Here is a 10,483-nt window from a genome sequence, read left to right as displayed (position 1 = left end):
TTATAAATTCTACATACAAGTCCCTCGTCTGACATGTCATTACCAAACACTTTTTCCCAGTCTGTGGCTTCCCTTTTTACCCTGTTGGAGAAGTTTTTGTATGTGCATAGGGATTTGATTCTTAGAAGGTCCCATTCATCTATTTTATCTCCTCCTGATTGTAGATTTTTCAAGATACTTGAAAGACTCTTTATGTTGTGGATTAGGACTACTAAAGTTCTTCTAGGCTTTTTTAAATGAAGCTTATAATCTTTGGTTTTAATCCTAGATCCATGATCCACCTTGAGGTGGTTTTTGCATATGGAGTGAAGTGTGGATCTTGCTTGAGTTTTCTGCAGATAGTTTTCCAATTTTGCCAATACCATTTGTTTAAAAAGGCTGTCCTTTCCTCACTTAACTGATTTCATCTTCTTGTCAAAAATCAGTTGACCATAAATATATGGGCTGATTTCCGAGTTCTCAATTCTATTCCATTGATCTATGTGTCTGTCATTGTACCAATACCATGCTGTCTTAAACACCATGGAAGTGTGATAGGATTTGAAATCAGGGTGTGAGATGCCTCTTTCAATCTCGCTGGTGCATATATTTGAATGATAGTAGTATTAACAGATCTTCCTTTTATATGTATGGATTATTATCCTGTAATTCACAGCAGTGTGTCTCAAGATGGATCTAGAAATGGCATTTTTCACTATCAAAGCAATCCTGTTTTTCTTACATTTTCATCTCCAGCATGGTAGATAATATGATTGTCTGATTCAAAATATCCCATGCCAATTCATCTTATTTCAGAAGTATCTGATATCAATATTTATGCATTCCTTTTCTTTCCTAATGATGGCTAGTTTTCCTACATTCATGCTTCTCATATTCTACATTCTAATCATTCGTTTCTGATTGCAACTGTTCCTCCTCCTTTGTATTCCCAAATTTGAGGGCTCAGCCTTATACACTATGTGTGCTCTATTATACGTAGGATTTTTGAAGGCCTGTTGTATTTCGGAAGTGGATGGCCAATTCTTCAGTCTAGTCGGTCTTAATTTGGATGTTAACTTTGGAACAATATATGACAGACAAACATTTTAGTGAAAGAAGCAAATGAAAGACACTTCCCCTTCCAGAGATAACCATACATGCTGTGCCCTTCTCCTGTGTGTGTCTTGTCCCTTTCTTTTCCCTGAACATAGGATTTTTGTTCTCCTTCCTACCCCATCTAGCACCCTCCTCTACCCCAGCAACCCTTTGATATGATGGCTTTTGTGATGTCACGCACCACAAGAGACTTAAATTAATGCAGAATGTGTAGATGTAGAACTGTTTATTGTTTTTTATTTTGTAAGAAAAGTATTTGAAATTGGATGCTAAAATTAATACATTGTTGTTGTTGATTGCCTTTGAGTCGCGCATGCTCTACAACCATTGACATTTATAAAAGTTCATAGAATTTTCAGAGGCATGTTGTTTAGGAAGTGAATGCCACATTGTCATACAAACCATTTACTGTAAATATTCCCTAAATATTATTGTTATTGTTACTGAATACCATCGAGTCAGAATCGAAGTATAGCTGACCCTTTCAGTGAGTTTTCAGAGGCAATAAATCACAGAATATTACTTCTGTAAAATTCCCTAGTACATTTCCTTATTGAAAAATAACTAAATCATGGAATTACAAGGAAATAAATGCTCTCATCATGATTTATCTTTTGAGACTGAACATATTTTTAAAATAAAATGGAAATGGTAATTGGAAATATAAGAAAAGTTTAGTGTATAAGTGTACATATCCTTTTTTCTCATAAGCGTTCCATAAATTTCATGGGATCCTCAAAGTTGTTCAAGATCACTTAGAAGTCAGGTAAAGCAAAGATCTTTGGAAAAAGAACTGTGTGAATCTATTTATACATTTCTTTTTATGAAATCCCCCTCTGACAGGTCTGATGAGAACATTAAATAATATAGCATTTGCAAAGAACTGCCTTAGGAATAGGGCATAATACAGACAATATAACAGTTCTCATTCCATTTCATTGCATGGTGAATAAAGGAAAAATCCTTAGTTTAACATTTAAATTTTCACCAAACTATCTTTTCTGTCTTCATGTATGCTACTCTACTTCATATACTCTAAAAGCCCTTGGTTGACACAAACAGTTACGTGCTCACCTACTATGCAAATAACCGGTTCAGTTTGACCTGAAGATCTTCAAAACCTGATGGAGAAGTTCTGCTCTGCACATAGGGGTGTAACAGGGCTAAAGCACCTAACATCATTCCCTGGCTGACTGGACTTTTCACTTTCGTTGACCCTATACATAACCTCACATTGTGATCTTATGAATTCGTTCAATCTGTCTGAATTTATCTGTGGTAATGCTTAAAGTCTGCACCCAATTAAAGCTCAAGTCGCGATCTCATGGAACTGTCCCCAAATTTTCCATGTAGAGATAATTCTTTTCCCTTCTCTAATTCCCTTAACACTTTATGATCTTAAATGATATTCAGTATATTCTATTTAACATCAAGCATGTGCTTATACCCTATAATTTCAATATTAAGCTATTAGTTCTTTGAAGCAAGGGCTATATTTTTCAACTTTGAGTGTGCCTAAAATTCAGTAAAAGCAGAGCACTTATTTATGGAATTGCTGTCTCATACCAAACCCTTCCCTAAAGATATAAAGAAAACTAAAATATTCAGCAAGTATATATCTACATTATTCTATACCAAGAACTTAGAACAACTACCTGGCATGCATGATATGGAAATTCAATTTCAAGGAATAAATGATTTCCCTTTCTTTTAGAAGAAAGTACAATGGATTTCTATGTTGCAGCTAAGTCAATGTAAATGCACACAAGGTCCTAAAAGAATTCAAATATGTAGCTTTTTAAAAAGGAATCAGAGTTTATTTCATGTTCATTAACTTTGCCTTCTAAGTTAGTTCTCATTCATATATACTACCTGCAATTGTTTTTTTCTCTTTCTTCTTTCATTCCACTAAGGCTCTTCTGTGAAATAACTTTGTTTCAGAACTGACTGTCCTCAGTCTAACAAATCACCACCCACTCCTTTTCTCACAAACTGCAGTTCTCTGATCTGATCCAATGTCCAATTCTCTATTTTGCAGTAGTGGAATATTCCTGGATCAAAATGTCCCAGGAAACATTGTTGTAGAATATTAAGAAGAATGGCATGCCAGTGGGGTGCCATTGCTATTCTAACTGCTCAAATTTCACACAGAAAGAACAAAAGTTCGAGTGTTTCATTTCATTAAAACACGAGTCTCTGATTGTACAGCTTGTCACTAGTCTGCTTTAACAGGACCTATTGATTCTTTGATACACTACAGATGCAACAAACTAAGTGTTCCTTTAAATAAAAGTATTAGCTTTTGTGGAGGCAGAAGTTCAAGTTTAAATAGTCCCATTTTTCAGATGGCCAGCATTTGGCAAAAATTTTCTGTTAGGATTCTTAATTACCTTTATAAATTTTCCCCTTCTTAAATGCTTTTTGCAAAAAGGAAACAAAGGGAGAGAGAGAAAATACAGCAAGGATTGTGATGGGGTAGTGTTCAATGAATTTAGGTAGAACAAATTCCTTGCTGTGATAAAACCAATCAATCTCAAGTGTATGGAGAAAGTTTACTTATCGATCATAGAGAACATTGCAAAGGAAAAGATATTAGAAGAGATTAAAGTCATCATGAAATGGCTCTGGAAATTGGCATCCCTCTCCCAGTGAATTGTTGCACATTATCTTTATCCGTTTATTGAAGAAATGCATTTCCAACCATGTGACTTGCAGGAAACAGGAAAACATGCAAACAAAAACCTTTAATGGGAAAGAAAATATTTTTATAAGAATACCTTCAAATCTTTACATTAAACAACTGCTTGCTTAGAAGAGACTGGAATTTTTACAAACTTTGATTTCTCTGGCATTAATCAGCTAGCCTTGTCGAGACATCTGAGAACTGCATTAGGACATTTTTACAGCATCTCATACATTTCATGCCTTTACAAGCATTTTTTTGCTAAGGTTCCTTATAAAGTTACCTCTTAGTAAATAAGTATGTGTTTTCAAATTTGTATGGATTGCTTGCATTTTTAAAAGGCTAATCTGGGTGATCTGAGAATCTTTATTTTATCCTGTGGTACTTTACTTTCTTATTATAATAAAACCCAACTATAGAAAGAACATCTTCTGGCAGCACTTTTTTATATTGATCTATATCTTTCTCTGTACAGTAGGACAAAAGAATTACTGATGTAGGAATTAGCATCCTTTATATGCTGATCTATTTGTGATTTTTTTTTTAAGAAAAAGCTATCCCTCCATCCTCCCATTCACCTCTCCCTTCTCCCAGTTAATTTGTGCTGATACACAGCATGACATCTGCATCCCAGATTCTTCATAGAAAAGGGTTCTGTAAATCTTGCTAACTGGTAACTAAAGTCACGAAGTTGAATAGGAAAAAAGATTAGAGAAATAATTTTACTTTTTCAGCTCAAGAGTAGGCAATGAAAGAAAGTAAGTCTTCATAACCATGGCTGAGGAGGGCAATGATTTCAGAAGTAAAGGCTCTCCCATTTGGAGAGCTGAAAAGTGCATTTCTAGCATTTTAACCTCAGCTATGCTCTAATATATGAAGTTGGTTATTTTCCTAAGCAGCAGGAGGGACTTGGTGATCACTTTTCCCGAATGTCTTGGCTAAGGGGTTCCTCTACTTGTCATTTTCATCCCCATGTGAGTCCCTTAATAAAAACCCTAAAGCTTTTACCTCTGAACAGTCAAAAAACATATTTCAGTCTGAAAGGTGTTCAAATTTCAAAGACAGTTTCTAGTGAAGATAATGAGTGTTCTAGAGTGTTAATTGAAACAGCAGGAGAGAATGGTTACTTTCCAAATATCCCAGAGGAGTCCTGTGTGTGGAGGTGATGGCATAAATAAGGTAGGTTAATGGACTTTAGTGTCTTAAGTTGGAGCCTAAATTCAGAAATTTTATGGAAGAAAACTTTTCAGTACTATAGAAATTTGATAGAAAACCATTTATGTGTAAATGTGAAATAGCTGCTTAACACAGATCATTTGCTAGTACTTTATTTGTTTAAAATTTGACTTGAGGTGTATCTTATCTTGTTTGGGTTTTTTTTTCTAATCTTGTTTTGATTAATCTCTTTGACATAAAATTATTTTGTGGATTGTTCTGGTTTGACTCATTTAGTTAAATAACTGAATAAGCAGAAAATCGTTTTAACATATTACAAGAGTGGGGTTAGATTATGAATTTAGCAATCTTGAGCTCAAGCAATGTATATATCAGTAAAGGAGAAAATACAGGTTCATATGAAACTAAAATGAAAATAGTTCTTTTTAGATGCCATTGAGTCAACTACTATGTGTAGCAACCCTGAGAACAATACTTGTCCTATCTTGTAAAAGCAGAAAGTGACAAATGCCATTTGGAGACACAGAGAAAGTGTCATATATTTCAATATTCACTCTAATGCTTAATGGAAAAATAACATTTTCTTGGCTTTATAATAAAGTATACTTGCATATAAGTGAATCTGTGGCCCTATAACAATAAATGTAGTAAATACTGAGAATAAATGGTTTCTTCTTAGTAATTGAGCTGTTTCTATGTTGTATGTTGAACACCCTAATGTACTGAATTAACACATTTCACCATTTTATTGTTTTAATGTGCAGTGCTTCAAACGGCGATCAGGTGATCAGGAGACATATTGCACTGATAAAATCTGCACTCAGGGATCTCTCCAAGTTTGTTGAGGAACAGTGATGTCAATTTGAAGACTAAGGTGTGTGTGATTCAGTCCATGGTCTTTTCAGTCATTTGCTATGCATCTGAGAGTAGAACAATGAATAAGGATGACAGAAGAAGAGTACATGCCTTTGAACTGTGGTGTTGGAGAAGAGTACTTACAGCTCACGGACTGCCAAAAAAAAAAAAAAAGCAGATATGTCTTGTAGGACGTGAAGATTTTTGGAACAAAGATGATAACGCTTTGTCTCACATAGTCTGGGCATGTAATTAGGAGAGGGTCTTCCTTAGATAAGAGGGACATCATGCTTAGAAAGGTGGAAGATTGGTGAAATAAAGGAAGATGCAACTAGACAAACTGGCGTAGTCACTGAAGCAATGGGCTCTATTGTTCATTGGGTCTCTATGAGTCAAATGGATGGCCCCTAACAACAATAAAGCAAACAATCTATTAAGACATAAATTAAAAACCAGAAAGTTAAACAACCTTGTAAGAGGAAATTATTACTAATTAAAAGTAGTTAACTACTAACAGTCAAGAACTTAACTACTACATTAACCACAGCCAATATTTCCAATATTTATAAGTAGCGTGCTCTTTACCTGGATGAAGTATTCAACCCCTTTTAGTAAAGGAATTAACGCAAAGGAAATTAGGACACTCAGATGAAATTGTGATAGAATAGAATTTAAAATTAAAGGGTCTGAGTTCAAATCATATATATATGACAAACCAAACTGCACTTAAAAAAACAAAACAAAACAACCCTCCAAATTAATTTTATGGTTGTTAGTTTTAAATGAGAATGTTTATAGAAGTACTTGCAAACATTAGTTGTTTTATTATTAGATTGATTAAATTAATGAAAGTTTCATATTCAATTTATCTTTATTTCTAAATGGAGGATTGTTTTCCTTTTCAAAAGATATTCTGAGACCTGTTATCTTTACCATCTTTCATAAGTTGAAATCACTTGCCCTCTATCAATTTGATAGCTGTCTTCATTAATTCCGTGAGAGAGTTTTTATAGATAGTTTCACCTACTATGCTGAATTGAGAGATACATACAACTTCTAAGCCAAAGGCATATAAATTCAAGAATAGATATTTGACAACTCCTAGAAATTAGAATAGCCAAAATGTCAATATTATAACAAAAATGGAAAGGAGTCAACTGTGACTAAAATGTGTATAAAAATGAATGCAGTAAATGCAGAGATGCATGCTTGGAAACGTGGAGGGTTGGTGAGAGAAGACCCTCAGCCAGATGGGTTGACACAGTGCCTACTGCGATGGGCTCGGGTATGTCAGGTTGATGAGGATGGCGCAGGAGAGGACAGGGAGGGTTCAGATCTGTTGTTCACAGGATCACTATAAGTCGTACTCGATGGCATCTAACAACAACTACAAGAATTTGGGGGGAAAATAAGAATAACAACATTAGAAAATACTTCTCATTTGTAAAGCTCTATTTCACTCTATGTTTAAAGTGACATCTTGCCCCTTACTCAGAGCTTCCTTTAATGATCCAAGAAAAAGAGTCTATTCAAATAGCAAACAAATCCGCAGGCACCTAATACAGACTAGTGCCCTCCGGAGCTGCTCTATATTAGTGAGCAGTCTATTTTGTTTTAGCTATATGGTTTTGTGCAGATGATTTAACACTAAAATAACCTTTTTTGGCGAAGAGTCGTGCTGGGTACAGAAAGCTCACCCTACCCTTTTTAACACTCAAAGGGTTGTAACCTCCACAGAAAAGACATCTGTCCTCCAGTTACAGGTAAAAATCCAGAGGTTATACATTTGAAAACTTACTGAAATGTCACAGAAAATAATTTTCTAAGTAGAACACTGACATTCTTCAATGTTGAGATTGAACATTTTAACAATAAGAAATAAGGTTTCTTCAAAACAACTCTGAGATATCATCTCACCCCAGTCAGAATAGCAAAATTCAACAGAACAGCAAGCAATAAATGCTGGCGAGGTTGTGGAGAAACTGGAACCCTTATTCACTGTTAGTGGAAGTGTAAAGTGGTGCAACCACTGTGGAAAGTGGTGTGGTGCTTTCTCAAAAAGTTGCAAATAGAGATACCATCGGACCCTGCAATTCCACTACTGGGAATATACCCTAAAGAGACCATAACTGACATCCAAGCAGATATATTCACACCCATGTTTATAGCGGCTTTGTTCACAATAGCAAGGAGTTGGAAACAACCCAAGTGCCCATCAACAAACGAATGTCTAGAGAAGCTGTGGTATAGTCACACAATGGGATACTACGCTGCATTGAAAAACAAGGAACTCATGCAATATTATTCAAAATGGGTGACCCTGGAGGAGAGATTACGCTGAATGAAATATCTCACATCCAAAAGGACAAATACTGCATGGTGCCACTGTTGTAGAATGAGGGTTGGGGTTGGGGTAAAACAGAAAAACTGGATAAATTATGTATACTGCATCGAAACAGATGAGGGAGAGAACAGTTGAAAAGCGTTATATGATAGGGTATTATGGTTCTTACAAGAGTCCAGAATTAAGGTTGCATAGTGGAGTGTACTTGGGGTGATGAGTGTGCAAAGGGGGGGTATTGTATAGCAATGAAAGAATTTTTCTTTTACTTTTCAAAGAGAGGAGTGAACTGGGGGGTGGTGCGTGGACAGAGAGAAAAATGCAACAATGAATGAATGAAAATCCAAAATATCTGTAAATCTTCATTAAAATTAATAAAATAAAATTTAAAAAAGAGAAATAAGGTGTCTGTACGGTCTTTATGGATTTTTAAAAATATGTTTGTTCTCAGCTTTGAAACATTTGACTATACTGAATCCATGCAATCATTACTTATGTGCCCTTTTCTTCTTTCTTTCTTAATTTAAAGTGTGCCTAGAGCATGGTAAATACCAAAAGCATTTGTTGTTGGTGGGTGCCCTAAGGAAGACTTGGAGCGCTCATTAAACTGGAGAACACTGGAATAAAACTCTGCTAGATGCTGGGCAAGCCTCACAAGTGTTGCTCCGTTTGAACCCATATTGCAGCCACTATGCCAATGAATCTTACTATGGAGCTTCCTCTTTTTTGCTGATGGTCTATTTTACCAAGCAAGGTGTCCTTTCTCAGTCGCTCTTGAAAACTTACCCAAAGTATGTAAGATGATGTCTCATTATTCTTGCTTCTAGGGAGCATTCTGACCATACTTCTTTCAAGCTAGAATAGCTTATTCTTCTTGAAGTTGATGACATACTTAATATTTGTTGCCACACCATAATTCAGAGTCATTAGGGTTTCCTCATTCTTGCTCAAATTTTGCTTGTACATTAGATAATTGAAAACACCAACACTTGGTTCAGGCTCACTTTAGTCCTCTAATTAACATTATTAACTTTTTTTTTTAAATTTAGGTTGTTTATTTTTCTTTTCAATGAACATCTACAGAGATTTTGGGATTCCATTCATTCATTGTTGCACCCTCCTCCCCGCACAAACCCCTCCCCCCCCCATTTGCTCCTCTCCTTGAAAAGCAAAAGAAAAACTCCCTCATTGGTACACAATCCCCCCCCCACATTATTAACTTTTAACCCTTTAAAGATCTCTTGCGGATGATTTGCACAATGAAATATATTTGATTTTCAACTGCAGCTTCCATGGGCCATAGTTATGGATCTAAGTGAAATTAAACCCTTGACAATTTCTTTCTTTTCCATTGTTATTATTGTACATCTTATTGACCCAGTTGTGAAAATTTTAACTTTTATCACGTTGAGAGGAGTTGTTGTTATTGTTGTTCTTAGGTGTAGTTGAGATGAGGACAATTTATAAAGATCCTATGAAGACCAGTTCTTATCCTTGTCCTAGCTTGCACCAGTCTCATCATCACCAACACAGTTGAACTCGTTGCTGCAGTCACTGTGTCAATCCATCACATTGTGAATCCTCTTTTCACTGATCCACTTCCTTTCCAAATATAACAACCCTCTCCAAGGAGTAGCTTCTCCTGACAACATGAAATGTCACCGTTTGTGCCCTCAAAGAGCACTTCGGCAGCACTTTTCTCAAAATCTGTTTGTTCATTTTGCCGTTCATGGGATATTTGGTGTTCTTGTTCTACACATATCTCAAAGGTATCAATACTATGTAATCTTTATTCATTGTACAGCCTTTAGATGGATAGCAAGTGATTGAAATAACCTGAAGCAGGTACAACCTAGTCTTCAAACTGACCTTATTGCTCCTCGATAATTTGGAAAGGTCCCTAATAGCAGATTTTCCCAGTGCAGTAGGCCTCCTGATATCCTGACTGCTGATATCAAGATTGCTGATTGTGTATCAAAATAGGATGAAATTGTTGGGACTTTAAATCTTTCCTCCATCTATCATGTTGCTTGTCAGATAGTGGTGACAATTATTGTCTTTTTGGTATTAAGATGGAATCCATATAGAAGGCTGTAGTATTTGATTCTCTGCCACAGTCTCTTATAAACCTGGTTTGGACTGCTGATAGTTTTCTATTGTGTACTTCTCTAGTGATTTTTTTGGATGATCTTCAGCAAAATTTTACTATTATGTAATATTAATGATATTATTTTATCATTTTCACAATCATTGAATCACTTTTTTTGGGAAAGAGAACATATAGGTATCTCTTACATATTACTATATATATTAATATTAATATCAATATGTAT

This window comes from Elephantulus edwardii, unplaced genomic scaffold (assembly GCF_000299155.1).
Source record: "Elephantulus edwardii isolate Elephantulus edwardi_28Jun2011 unplaced genomic scaffold, EleEdw1.0 scaffold00021, whole genome shotgun sequence".
Classification (NCBI taxonomy): domain Eukaryota; kingdom Metazoa; phylum Chordata; class Mammalia; order Macroscelidea; family Macroscelididae; genus Elephantulus; species Elephantulus edwardii.
This window is presented reverse-complemented; position numbering follows the sequence as displayed.